The sequence below is a fragment of the Meleagris gallopavo genome, chromosome 1 (genome assembly GCF_905368555.1).
Source record: "Meleagris gallopavo chromosome 1, MGAL_WU_HG_1.1, whole genome shotgun sequence".
NCBI classification, from domain to species: Eukaryota; Metazoa; Chordata; class Aves; order Galliformes; family Phasianidae; genus Meleagris; species Meleagris gallopavo.
Window position 1 is genome coordinate 96800587 of NC_139404.1, and position 15336 is coordinate 96815922.

The following is a 15336-nucleotide window of genomic DNA, read 5'->3' on the forward strand; positions in this document are numbered from 1 at the left end:
TTATACTGATCTTGACCAATTGAACAAGAGGGAGGACTGGAAGATCCAATACATCCCAACTCTGTAATTTGCTGTTGAGAAAGGAGAAGCAAATGAGGGTGGACATCGGTAAATGACTGCCATTTCCATTCAGACCAAAACAAACCACTCATAATTGTTTAAAAAAAAAAATAATCCAAAATGAAAATTCTAAATAGACAGAACTCTGTTCTTGTAATTCATTTTTATATTTGAGAAACAAAATGAACATTGAATGCAAATTGGTTTTGTCAACTGCCTGATGAAACACGATCAGTTCAAAGGAACACGGAACAACAACATATGCCTTTTTGCTAATATATCTCAATGTAACATGCAGAGTATTTTTTTTCCAATTAAACAGTTTGTTTGCCTTTGATTACCTTAAAGCAAATAGATACTTTCCAAGAGCAAGTTCTATTTATATTCGTTACAGATCAATCATGAGAAAGGTGGTCATATTTACAACAGTTTTGCACCAACTTTCAGCTATTTGATAAGGATATCCAAGTAAGATCTTTGCTTTTCCAGGTAGTGCCATTAAAACCTCTCTTTAAACATCTTCCTTTCTTTTACTGGCAAATTTGATTATGAGTTTAATTTTTGCACAGTAAAGCTCATCCAATCATTTTTAATTACAAATTGTTTTGCACTCCATCATGGCTAGCTGAATGCTGTAAGAACCCCTTGACATAGTGACTTCATAAGCCTTGGAGAGCACTAGAAGTGTTCTTAGAAGCACAGAGCTGTTAATAAGAGACGTTTTCCTCCATTGATTGTACTGTCAGCTGTAATTCTGCAGGAGTCCGTACTTGCAAATTATGGAAAATGTGCATCTGAACTACCCTTCCATGAAATGACTTTCTCTTTCTCAAAATTATAGTACTGGTAAAAAAAAGAAAAAAAGCTGAGAACAAAGTGCCTAAAGCTGATCGTCCTGAGCAATAGCTTTTTCTTTAATATAACCACAATTTAGGAGCTCCATTTAAAAAACAAAGAACCTCAGTATACTTCACCATCAAGCTGCAGACAATAGGCACCATTCCTACCTATAAAACAAATTCTCATGAACTACCTATTTACAACATGAGCCTGGAAAACAAAATAATCTCAAACTACTCATAACTTCAGTGAACTAAAAAATTCATTTCTGTATTACCTACATGTAAGATGAGATCATGAAAAAGGCCCACTCACAAACAAAAAGCAAACTAATGACAAGTAAGAGGCATCTCAGTTGCCAAAGACCTACTTCAATCTGACATCTAAACATCTGAAACTAGGCTGCTTCTGTTCACTGCACACTGACTATAGTAATTTCACTCCTCCACTGTTCACCAGGACCTCTCATCATGCGCACTGTATGGGTCTAAACCATGTTGGAAGCTTCTGGGTAGTATCAGAGTGCAAGAAAACACACCTATTTCTGACCAAAACAGAACATCTAACAAATATCAACGTACATTCCACCAGTTTTCCCCTCTTTTTCAAAGATCTGTCTATGATGGCTAAAGCCTACTGAGTTTGCTGGAGTTAGGAGGACCGTAGCAGCAGTTGATAACCCCAGAGCAATGAAGTCCTTTTTATCCAGAAGCAAGGACCTTCCAAAATGAAGTACATATAAATGCTTATACATCTCTCTAAGCACTTCCTTCCCCAACAGAGCCATTTTTATTTCCCTGCTTTAGAAAGCTGCCACAGTCTGCTTTTTGTTGGTCTAATTCAGCTGCAATACATTCAGCACTGGATTTCTCAGACACATTAGAAACAGTTTGTGCATTCGTTTGCACGTACAAGTAAACAAAACACAACTCTGGCAGTCCATGCTCTAAGTAGACCTACAAAGGAGAGGTGAGTGAAGCTGACAGAGCAAGTATGCTCATGCAGGTGTCTTTTTTAAGAGCTACAGAACTTCTCAGTGCTGCCTTGGCTCTGGAACACTGAATTACGCTAAGCTTGACTGAGGTTCCTCTCGACACTGCGTGAGTGACTGGAACTTCAGCCTGGCAAAATGAGTTTGCCTTCCATTTAAACAGAGCCAAAAGGATAGGAAGAATATGCACCCCTTAAAAAAAAAAACAATATTAATTTCCCACTAGTTCTTATAACCTCAAATTCCATATTTGGCTTCAAAGAACATACATTTTAAATTGATCTTACAGTTTTATTCACATAAGAAGTTTCTAACTTGGCTAATATCACTAAAAAACCCAAACATGGTTACCGTGGAAATTCATTTGTAGAATTTTCAGACATCCATCATAGTTCCCCTATGCATGAGAGAGAGAAGAAACCTCGAACAACTGCCATTGGCTTTACAAAACACACAAAGGTTGGGAGAGTAGCAGTATTCCAAATCCTGTAAGTACCCATAGACAGCTAATTAAACCATCTAAGGTTGATGTTGTAGAAGCAAAGATTCAAACAAGTGGAAGAAAAATGTAAAATAAAAACTAAGTTAAGCGTTTGGAACTTTTAACAAGCTCAAAGTTTTCCAAGAGAAAAGACAAAAAGAATGCTAATCACCTCATCTAATCTAAATCATTTACTGTTACCCCAAATAGGGCATTCATGCCAGTAAAAGAAACAAGTTGCAATTACATTATGAGAACATCTTAAAACGTACAAAAGTGTTTTTAAGCACAGTTTTTCACTTTCCTATCTTACCACAGTTGCCCCTGGAAGCAGCTCTTTTATTAATGCTTCTATTTCAACCAATCACTCAAACCACATCTGCTACTGCAGATGCTTTATCCACTAGTCAGGAAAAATAATGCTCAGGTACATTTTATTAAGTCTTATAAAAATCCTCCCCCATCACTTTAATGGGAAGTCAGCAACACTTAATTTTTAGGGAAAGTTAACCAACATAATAGACAAAATAATTCCCTCAAGAGGTTTAGCACCGGTCTCAGTTCAGTACACAAGGCTGTTAATTACACAACTGCCTTCAGCATTAAGAGGAATCTGGTAGCTACAGCACTGAGCTAAGACCGCCTTTGATATCTGCACACACATGATCTATTTACTCAGAAAAGTTACACAACACTTCAAGTTCCTCTTCTTTACCACTTTACCAATGCTAAAGCATGCTAACAGAAGGACGGGGGGTGGATGTGGGCAACAGGCACTTCACAAGCTCAGGGAGGGCACAGCTACTGTTCAAAAAGCACCTAAACCCGAATTTCCTACTAAAATCTGCCCCACCTGACAATACGCTCAAGCATCAACTCCCGCTTAAAACTTGGTTAAATATCTCCAGAGGAAAGACTGTGCCACATGGTCAACCAATGGTGGAATCAACTGCCTGCCTCCATCCTAAGAGTGGTTTTCTAATAGAGCAGACCACTCCAGGTCACATTGTAATCCAAAATCATCACGCAGGTTTTACTGTTTTCAAGCATGCTGATTCAGTAAAGCTGGCAATGTAAGTTTTCGTTCTGCAAACAGCTTTCTACTTTCCCTTTAAGAAAACAAACTCAGACAAATCACATGCCAACCATGCTGACATATTCCACAACACTAGGACAACTCAGATACCAAAACCACACTGTCCACTATCTTCTCTCTGCAAACTAAAGAATCTACCTCATATTGCTGTTGATAAACTAATGACTGGGGGAAAATTAGGGGGAAGGAAAGGGGAGAAGATACAACCACAACTCCCACAACTGGCTCTATTAAAAAAAAAAAAAAAAAAGAGTTACATGAAGTCTCAAAGCAGTCACAGATTGGTAAATTTTCAAGGACTTGGATTTCATCACATCATTTTCTTTTCCTCCAATCCTTACTTTAAAGTCATAGGTTGAATTATTTATGAACAGAAGTTAATTGCTTCGAAATGCAGTACTGCTCTGTATTTAACACCTTCTTCAGAACTCAGTACTTTCCACTAACTGGTTAAAGTCTACAAGAAGTCAATATGGAATTTCAGATGCAATTTAACTATTTCTGCAGTAGTATCATTATTAACTTTCAAAATTTTTGTTTAGGATGACCAATTCCCTTTATCTTATGATCTGCTGTGGAAGTTTTGCAGCTATTTCTATCACCATTTGTAACAACAGGCACTCATACAGCTTTCCAAAAGAACTCCAGGGAGAAGAACAGCTCACTCACAAAATATTTGCTGTGAATAAATAAGTTTTGACTAGTTAATTTTGATTAAATTAGTCATTTGAGTACAAACAATCACAGCACAGCATCTGGGATTCTCAGAAATTTTCTTAGCTGTCAAAGGATCTAGATGATAAATAACTTACATACATAAGGCTGTATTCATACTCTTTGGGAGGTGTAAATTTGCTCAAGCAAATACTCATAAATATACCACACATCTATAAAGTGTTAATCTTAAGCCTGCAAGGCCATAAGACGGAAGTAACTATTATAGTGCATGACTGCTCTTCAGCATACAGCATTTTCCAAGTCTTTCATTTCCTTAAAGGAACCCATTTACTCGTCACCTGCTGGGACAATGAGCAGAGAGAGAATGTCACAGATACCTCCGTTTACATATAGTGACAACACATTGGGAAAGATGGATTTTCATTTTCTCATCAAGTTATTGCATTAGGTCTACGTCCAGATTTAAACGTCCGGGACAAGTCTGCCACCTGTCCTGAACTTGATTAGTTGAAAACATCTACATGACCAGAGCAGATACTTCAGATGTTTTGGAATGACCACAAGCAAACATCCAAATAATCACAAACACAACTTAGTGATGCCAAGAATGAAGCTCTAATCACAGCCCTCTGTGAAACAGCCCAAATCTTATTAACGTTCATACTTCACAAACACAACTGAGATCAACTAAGCGTCTACAAAACTAGGGAATCAACTGTGTAAAGTCTGCAATGGAGTTGAGAAAATGAACAGCACTGGCTTTCTTGCTAAAAAATGGGTGCATATTTACATGTTTGGGGCATATGGTGGGAGAACTGAAAGTTCAAATACTCTAAGACTTTTCTCAGCTATGTTCCAGTTCAACTTATCATACCAGCACATCTAAGATTTTCCTGCCTTTGTACATTCCCTCACATACCACCTTCCTCCCTCCCACCCCCCGGATGCAGGACCAGTGCAGCTGATAAAAGACCTAGGGGAAAAAAAGCCGTTTTCATTTAAAGAGGCAAACGCATCAATGTTCAAATATGTTTCTCATTTATCATCTTAATAAAAGTTAAACCAACCCCCCCCACTTAAAGCATTAACTGGAATATTATCTGTATAGTCATGCAGCCACTACTGACACAGCTGTAACTGAAAATAAAACAGAGAACTCCATTGCCAGCCTTCTTACACTGCCACTGGCATATACAATAAATTTGCCTCGTTAGCAGGGGCTACCGAGTTCTTTGTAGTAAACAAAGCTGCAGATACGACAGGCTCACATACTTTTCATTCATCCCCGTATTTCTCTTTGCTTAGACTTCTAGCACGTGCCACAGAAGAGCTGAACGTTAAGCATTCCTGGAGTGTCACAATATGTAATACAATAAAACAGATTACAACCATACCTTTCTTTCACAGCAGTGGTGCCAAGCACAGGTACGCTGTAGCAATCAATTTGTTCTGCAGACAGTAAGGCTTTCATAGAATACTAATGCAAAAATCTCTTTTCTTTCTCCTTCGACTTGACTCCCCAATGCCCGGGTCCCGACCAATACAAGGAGGAGGGCGGAATGTCTTCTGCCGAGATAACCACAACTACTAATCAAGTATACGTGTACAAGGGCACGGGATTAAACCTCCACCAAGCTTGACTAGGGCACCGAGAGCAGCTAAACACATGCACAGCAAGGTCAGAATTAAACACGCACACACGCACGCGCATCTATTTGTGTGAACTAATTTATCACACTTTACCACTGACGGCTTTTTACCTCAGGGGAGTAAAATTACATCCTGGTGAACTGACGAGATTCAGACACAACAGCATCCAACACCAAATCAGATTTCACAGAAAGGCAAACCGTGTGCTAAAGTGAACACTTCCCTCTATACTTAGCAGACTGTTTCAGTAACTCTGCTGCTGCTGCTGCGTGTATCCGTACGTGCCTATGTGCTGGTGCAAGTGTGTGCGCTGCACAGGCATGTGTGCAACACAGACTGCTGGGTGGAGGCTAAAATAGAACGATACCATTAAAGTTCAAAAACGGGTGACAACTTCCTTGAAGGGAGTTTTCTTTTCGACTGTATTTATCCTTACCTCAAAATAACCAACCCAGCAGCCTGATTACTCCTCAAGAAAGCATTTTATTATTGTCTAACATGCAAATGTCAAACAAGCTGTTCATTTACCTTGAAGTTTATTAGCATTGAAATGCAACGTGAAGATGCTCTCAAAATACTGTCACTTGTATACACAACATATTTTCTAAAACCCACTTAGCAGGTTTTTATTTGCTGGCATCGCTTAAAATAGGCTAAGCATTATCTTCACTGTATCACTCCTGAGCCAATGGAAGAGTTTTTCTCTAAACACTTAATTTATATTTCACTTTTTTCTTTGGTTCTTTTTATTTAAAGACTCCCCACATTCCAGTCAGCCACATACAAGTGAACACGCATGTTATCACAAAGATCATTATATGTGTCTACTAAGTAGGAATTAAAAGTGGAATGCTGAAATTTAAAGGCAGAGATTTTCTTCCTTCTTGGTATTTTCCTTATAGTCCCTGCAGATGCACATTTTATGAAAACCATCAAAATGAATCCTCTAAATTATTATTGACAGGGTTTTAGTAACTGCTTTTGTATGTGATCAGTACTTAGAAGAAAATACTGTACAAATACTCCTAAAAATAACTCTGAAAATAGCATTTGGCACTTCACCTAGAATAAATTAGCAAAATAGTTTTGAAATATCAATGGCTTCACAGATATGCTATGAAAAAGCAGCATAATCAATACTGATGAGTTTGTCCTTGACATACTGACCGTGTCATCGGGCTATTGTCATGTGATATCATGTCATTTCCCCACCTGGCTCATGACCTTGTCCTTTAAATGACCCAAAGCTTCCCTCAAGTAGCAGGAGGCCCCTCCCCGCTGTCTCAGCAAGGTCGAACGGGTCAGCGTGTCCTCATCTATAATCCACCACCATTTGTCAGCAGGGAGGCTGGAGGAGGCAGGCTTGCTACAAGGGGAGAATGCCCAATTAGGCAGCTGTCACACAAAGCATAGGCTGCAAAATTATCCCCTGTCAAAAGAAAGAGCAGCTGCGGGTGCCAATTACAGCAACCTTTCAACCCTTTAGGTACTGGAAACTACACAGAAGTAAATGAAGTACAATTAGTGATAACAAATCGATGAATTAGGACAGTAAATTAGAAATTACTAGCAGGTGAGCTTAGGTCTCCCATAATATTAAGGGCACAGCACACTCTAGGCAAGGGCAAGGGCGTACAGATTTCACACAGCACATCCGTCTTGTCCCATCCATTTTTCTCGTGTGCAGCCTGCTATCCTCCACCGTTTCCCTCCCACAAGCCCGACCCGAGATGGGCAGTGCAGGCAGAAAGAAACAGTAGCCCAGAGAGGACAGAAGTTGCAGTGCCTGCTCTCTCTGCCCGTGCTGCCAAGTGCAGCTTCCCCCTTCTCCCAAGGAGGCTCCAGGAGCCAGGGCAGCCAGCATACTCCATTTCAGCCTGACATTTGACATTTGCTGCACTTCGTGCTCCAGCTGCACAAGATTTAACCAGGAAAAGAAAACAAAAACAAACAAAAAAAAAGGGGCAAAATCTCGGTATACATAATGCCTTTTACATTTGAAACACCTAACTTGTAGATTGGTGCACGTAACTTTTGGCTAGAAAAAGACAACGTATTCTTCCACGTTTCAGGTGTCTAACGCATCACGCAAGAGCATCTCTGAGCACAAACACAACCCGCAACCAATCTGCTAGCAAAGCCCCTACCTACTCCGTGCCGTTGTTGCTGCTGTGCGGCCCTGCTGAGCCGGGCAGGCTCCGCTCCCCCAGCGCGGCAAGTGCTGCTGGCCGCCCTTCCAGCAGGGGGCGCCATGCAGAACGGCAGTCCACGGGCACGGAGAGATCACAGCGCAGTCCCTGACGTCACATCAGGGACAAACGCGGAGGGACCGGGCTACGGGGATCCACAGTTAAAAGGCAAACACCCCAAGATATAGCTCAACCAATGCCTTTGCATTTAGGTGCTCTGAGTCAAACAAATGTATGGAACAAAACTCAAATCACAAGATCCCTCCTACGGCCAGGCTTTTCAAATGGCTATTGATACTTCAAAGCCACGTGAAGTTGCCATTTACACTGTTGATTCTCTCCTTTCAATCCCAAATCCTCCTTTAACATAGTCCAAATTTCTTCCAGTAGCATTTCAGAAGCAATACCGAATGTATGCTCACTCCATAAGTCAGGCATGTATTCACCACTACAGTCACTAAAACATAAAGCATGCTAGAAATCAAACCTCTGATACCTACAAAGCTGTTTCCTAGCTGCTACCTCTCAATCCTTGGCCAGTGCAGAATATTTCACCGTAACTGAGTCATAAATAAATATCTGGCTTTCCCAATTCAGATAAGGGAAAGCGTAACGCAATCTCAGCTATAAATAGATGCAAAAAACGTTCATTTATCAGCAGTTGCAGCATTGCTCGTCAAGTTTGACATTTTCTTTTCAGTAGCGTATGGAAGCTGTGGAGTACTGAAAGAGTTAATGTGTTTAGAATTCCGTTTCCATCATACTTGGGTGACTATCTCTTTAAATAATTTAAATCCTCTCCATCAACTACAAAGCTGTTTTGAAGCCATTTAGCTTTGTTCTTTACATGTGTTCTAATTAAGAAATGACCTTGTCATCACACACACCAGAAATCCTGGATTATTTCCTGCAGCAAAAATCTACGAAGCCAGAAAAAAAAAAAAAAAAAAGAAAAAGAAAAAAAATACACCCTTCTTCCTTTAGTGAGGAACTGAGGAAGTTGTTGGTTGGCTGAACGCTGAAGCAGTTTCACCGCATAATTTTTTTTTTGTTGTTGTTGAATGTCACAGGGCGGGTTAGCGTGACCTTGAGCTGCATCAGCAGCACAGCAAGGGTCGAGATGCCTGCAGGCGCCCTTGTACTGGATTTGCAAGACAAAAACCTTCAAACTGGCTGAAGGACATCTTAAATCTCTTCAAAGGTTTTTCCGAACTAATCTGGGCTGCTCTTAGCCGGATCTGTGCCCGTGTGAGAGGCAAAATTAAAAACAAGGTCTTTGACTGGATGTTGTCTGCTCTTAACCCTTCTCTCGCAGCAGGCAGTGCTGAAGGGACGCTGCTTTCACATGTGGCAGAGATTCAACGGTTCAACCAGAAGCATTCTTTCATAACAAAATTATGTAAGCAACCATTTACTAAGAATGGTGCTGTTATTAATACTGAGCAGGCTCTCCGTAGCGGCTGCCCTCCTCTCCCCATAGCTCAATGCTACTGCCAGCTGCCTGAACGGTTCCAAGAAGCCCCACACAGCCCCGAGCCCTCATGAAGTGCCAGGTTGCCAAAAGGCTGCTTTGGGTTGTCTGCAGCAGCACCCACGTAACTACTGAAGACTGGGCACACGTGTTTTAAGGGAAGAATTTAGGAAGTGTCCACTCCTCATCTTACCCTGTGATTTCTTTCCCAGCCACCCTGAGCTGGCAAGGAAGGATATTAGTATGCGTCGGGCCTAGGAAGAGTTTGAGAACATGAGTGTAAGGGGAACAAAAAAACGTCAGCCAGGCTCTTTCCTCTTGACTGCTCGTCACTTGACAAGCGACACAGAAGCTTTCTAAAAGCTTGAGCAGAAGCACAGAGATAACCACTAAGAAAGGGCCTAGGAACGCAGAGTTACTCCATCACAAGTTTGTCCAATGGATTTGGAGGTGCCATTCAGATATGACTATCAGCATCCATGTGTTAACTGTGTTTTCTCAAAAACATACTTGCACACAGAACCCTCCAATTCCAATAAGAAAGATCTCCTAGTTAGCAAACAATACAGATTCTCATTTTCAAGAGCAGATAAAAAAAAAAATCAGCATCATCTTATCCTCGCATCTGCTTTAGCAGGGATATTATACAAATTATCAAATTTCTGAGGAAAACAAAAAATACAAACGAGTCAAAAATAATCTCAGGTTATTAAAAAGAAGGCAGCGTCACAGTTTAGAACCGTCTTTTACTATTTCTAGGATAAACATCTGATAAATGCCAAAAGTCCTTGAGGAGAAATGGAAAACAGAGCCATTCATACCAGCAGAGGGTGTTCTAATTCTTTTCTGGTTGAACATTCGTGGCTCAAGTTAGTCTGCTTTTGTAAAGTATTATGATCTATTACACAGGAACTAAATATTTAAGTTTGCTGAGGAAGGACAGTTTTGGCAGTTATGTCACAATTGTTATAACACTATCTTCCACCTACTTCTGCAATCAATTCACACTGTCATTCCTGAGAACCACAGCTCTTCTCACAAGATATTCACCACGTTAAACAACTAGCCATTTTAAGCGTTAGTTTGTAAGCAATGCCAGTGATAGCACCTTTTATATCAGCAGAGGAGGAACTTGTACAACGCAGAAGCTTTCCATGGACCTACCAAGGTTTCTAATGTGTTTATTATGCTTAGACAGAGAGCCACGGTGTTCCCACAGTGCTTTCATGTCAGAGTAACCTCTGCCATGACTCAGAATGTTCTCAAGGCTTGCCTTGTGGGAAGGGCCCAAACTGCTTCTGGTTCACAGCCACATGGGAATGGGAACCAAGCATGCCTTCTCATCCATTCTGGGGCCTCTGGCAAACATTGATCAGATCCACACATGTGGTATATTGACTGTTCTACACAAATGTATTCTTTTCGTGTCCTTCAAATAACAGAACACCACACAGGCAGCCAGTTGTAGTTAAATTTAAAAAAAAAGTTTGGTCACTTGGCCTATTACGCAATTTTTTTATTTTTATTTTTTATTTTCAGTATTGGATCCTAAACTGTATTTCCTAGAAAACTTTCCAATTTACCTCAGAGTTACTAGGAAAAGGGATTAGGTAAGACCAACTTAAATAGTTTATGTTGCATGTTAGTTTTGCAGAAAATACTAAGAAATATTTTTATGGCATGCACAGCTGAACATGCAACATTGGTGGTTTCTTAAGTTTGCTCCAATGTGTAGCAAGACAAAGCTATATTACGGCATTTCCAAACATCAGGTGAGAAAACTCCCAAAACAAAAAACAAAGTTTGCAATGTTGCAATGTTCCAGCTGAACAGGGCAACTGAAAGATGGAATGAAAGATTCCAAGCCAGGTCATAGTTGCTGCCAAATATTAGACAGATTTTGTTGCTTTGCCAAAAGCAGAAACCAAAACCCCAAAATAGAAATTAGCATATTTCTTCCACGGCCACAACAGTCCAGCAAAAACTTTATAATCAGACTGTCTTAAGAACTTCACACAAAAGTTAGCAAGTGTGTTACTCAGCATCCAACCACAACTCAAGAGTTAGAGCAGCAATGCGTATACCCACACGAGGGAGAAAATAGCACTCATGACCCTGCAACAACTACAAAGTTGGACAGTTATAAATTTCTAACCTACTGATAAAAATGGTCTTTGTGGCTACAATTTCTCATGGTCAGTAACTTCACAGAGGCATACTGTTCTCTGAAGTAATGCTATCCACTTGGCTCCTCACACAGATGTAGCCATGCAAACTCAGTAATGGATTAGATCAGCATTTTAAAACCAGTCCAAGCACAGGTTGCACATACTGACTCAATCTTACCATTTTCTAACTGCTGATACTGACTACACATTAACACTCTTTAAGCATAAGGCAGTTATTCTGTATGTACTGTAGCTCTGAGCACCAAAATAAATAAAAAAGATGACAGGGTTTTATACAGACAGATCTTTTTATCACCAAGCACCTATTATTAAATAAAACCATACCTAACGCAAAGATGACATGACATGGGAGCAAACACTGATACTTTCCATTGGAACCAGTATTAACAAGGAACAGCTGTAAAACTGCCCCAAGACTACGCACACAATGTTGTTGACCTGTGTTCCTTGCAGTATCAGAAGCAGCCCAAGGTCTGGCACTGCACACGAGGGTCTTCCATAGACAGAAGCTGTAAGCTATGATTCTCATCATACTTCGATACACTGTGGTGGAGAAAATTTGACATTTTTCCTGCTATTGTTAAGTGCAAATTAGGTAAGTTGGGCTGCTTATATTTAAGTAACCTGAGTAAACAGAAAATTGGATAAATTGGTTTTTATACTGCTTGCACTATTAAGTAGTACTAATACAGAAAAAAAAAAAGCGTGCCATCATTAAAATGGAAGCATCAACAGATACAAACTAAGTACTGAAATAACAGATAAAACATGAATATGGCCAGATCTTAGAACCATTTTAAAATGTGACTGAAAACGCACACAAGCACTATTATGAAGCATTAGTTACATCTAATTATGTTCTACTCATTGTAATTAAAGCCATGGAAAACATATAAAGAAGTGAAGGGAGAGAAACTTTATAATCAGTGTATTAGTCTCAAGTAAACTTACTATAACTTTCTTATTCTACTACACATACTAGTTATATTCTTAGCTTCCTACTGCATAATAGTATGCTTATTGCTTAAACGTAGCAGGTAAGACAAGAAGTGCTAAATATTATAGACTGAAGAAATCAAGTGTTTCAATTCTTTCCAAATCCACAGGAGAAAAGAAATGATCTTAATAGATTATCAACGTTTATACCAGTAGAAAGGAAATTACCTGGTTCTACCAAGATCTCATTCAACATCTAGTCAGCCCCCTACATTAAGTTCTCTCTCTGCTCTCTCCTCCACTAGTAAAACCAGAGCTTTTATTTAGCTCTCCCAACAACTTCCAACATTCACAGTAAGAAACTTCTTCAAGTGCTTTGCTAAAAGCACTACCTTCCAGATCTGGATCTGAGGACTCCTTTCCGCAAGGTGCACCTCAGCACAAGAAGGCACTGTTCATTTCAGGGGCTCCATCTCCTACTTCAGAAATCTCAGATATCCATCAAAGAATATTACCAACACTTCATATTACATACATTCATAAGTTCTGTTTATTCTAAAATTTAACTTGTATGCTGATCAAGAATTACATGGGTATTCACAGTAGAATAGGCACAGTATATATGTTTTGCTAAATCAGGAACCTGGACTTGAATGCAGGTTTTTCACACTGCTGTGCCAGTTCATTTTATTCAGTACAAAAGCACCAACAACCTTTGAGTTCTCCAGCTCAAGGTCATTTTTAGCATTCACATGCACAGCTTTTTGGCTGTCTGCAGAGAAAAAGATTTTTTTTATTTTTTTTAAGTGCATTCAAGAACAAAGTGATGTCTGGAAACATCTTTAAATAGTAGAAAAAAAAAAAAAACTTTTTAAAGTTGCCTGTATCAGTTGTTTGTGAATAATTTTACTTGGCTACCCTATTAAACATGGGTTCTAATTTAGCCTTCAGTCTCTGCAGCCACCACCCATACCTGAAAGGTCTAATATAAAATTAGGTTAAACTCCTACAACTCAAAGTCTAGGCCACACTTTTCACACTTAGTTTTTTGAAGGCAACCAGTAGAGAATCAGATCCTCAAGTTCCTCTCCCTGCTCTGACAGACACAGTCTTTTCTAAATTTCTAATCAAAAGCAAGGGAAGTAAGATGGAAAGTAGCTTTCACTCAAGATAAGAAATGTAACACAGGCAAAGGGTTAACTGTTAAGAACAAAACCCCGGTCCCCAGATCTTCTCTTTCACCCCAGCTAATTTCCTTGAGTCTTTGTTCTTCTTTCTTATATTTCATAGAGTAGGATAGAAGATGTGGGAGAGGGAGTAGAATTGACACTTATTTTGGTTTTGGTTTTTATTGTGAGGATTGTTTTTTTTGTTTGTTTTGTTTTTTTTAATCGGCACTTGATTGCTAAAAGAAATATCACAAAGGGTAAGAAACGTTGTATTCTGTTTTTCAGATAAAGGTTTCTTTATTGTCACTGACACACTAAATTAAAATAGTCTTGTTTAAATATTCCTCTGTCTTTGGAAATCTCAAATATTAAAAAGTAAAAAATTACATAAAATACATCCAGTTATGAAAAGCAAAAAAAAATATGGGTGTCTGGAAATGTTCTCTTGTATATGATATACTTTATTGCCACACGTGTCCATCTGAGTTAGACATGCATACTCCTATTGGTACTTCATATCAATTTAAGAAAAAGAGTAAGAAGCTGATAAACCCAAAAGAATGAATCATACTTGCACAGTCCCAGCAATGATCACACTGCAATACTGTTGCCAGGTGTCCAACAAAATAGCTGAAGCCAATGTGAGTCAGCAGTGGCTCCTGGTTATCAAGTTCATTGGAATATTCAGTTGCCAATTGCACTTCCCTCTCACAGTATTTTTTTTTTCATCTTCAATGATACAAATGTCTAGGTCATACAGTGACTCAAGCTTCTGTTCTCCAGCTAGCAAAAAATGTAGAAAATCCATCTAAGATGAATTCACTTACTATTTTGTTTTTTAACTTTACAAAATTCTTAATTTAGGTTTTAGCTGCTTTGCTTTACACTCAGTCAGGGAATCTCACTTTACTGCATACCTACTAACCCCCCCCCCCCCAAAAAAAAAAACAACCACCATTCTGAGAAAGGCTAGACTGATCTTTTTAGAAACAAGGCCCTTTGTTTGGGTTACAGCATATATAATCCCTAAAACAAAACACATTGCCTCAACAAAAATGAATGACAGCTCCATACTCTCTACAAAATTTTAAACTACAGCAGTTTGCAGAACTACTAGCTCAGGAAAAAACAGACCACACTAAAATCTTCTGCTTTTTCAGAAGACACAGTCAAGTATTTACTGCATACTCCAAAATTAACTCCAGTTTTTCAGAACAAGAAACAGCCTTTTCAAGTTTCCCCAATTCTTACTATTTTAAGAGTGCTACAACCCCCAGGGGTAATTCATTTAAAGAATCAAAAATACGAAGCTTTCTGAAGTTTTTTTCTTTCCTTTTCAAATGCACCAAAGACTTCAAAACACTTATAAGACCTTTGTAACTTTTCAATTATTTTCAGTTATGGATGACTAACAATACGTCTGCATGCCAAATAGACATGAAACACACTCTTCAAGAAGCATAAAGCTACACAGAACCACAGATTTATTTACTAACTGAAGGTGCTGTGAAAAGAATGATTTTCTTTCCTCAAAAAAAAAAAAAACTTTGAATTATTAGAAATCTACATGAAGACCACAGAAATGG

General features: G+C 39.1%; 1 protein-coding gene across 9 annotated transcripts in view; it reads right to left on the reverse strand.

The window, feature by feature from the left end:
* The window catches only part of NRIP1 (nuclear receptor interacting protein 1), a 70471-nt gene that overhangs the window by 26211 nt on the left and 28924 nt on the right, over positions 1–15336 (reverse strand). Inside the window, exon 3 of one of the 9 annotated variants that reach the window (XM_085241218.1) lies at positions 7009–7162. The exons of 7 other annotated variants lie outside the window; for them this stretch is intronic. The gene's annotated coding sequence lies outside the window, so the exon portion shown is untranslated. Of the gene's footprint in view, positions 1–5540; positions 5969–7008; positions 7163–15336 lie in introns of those variants that run through there. One more of the 9 variants, XM_010722284.4, reaches the window with a different exon arrangement.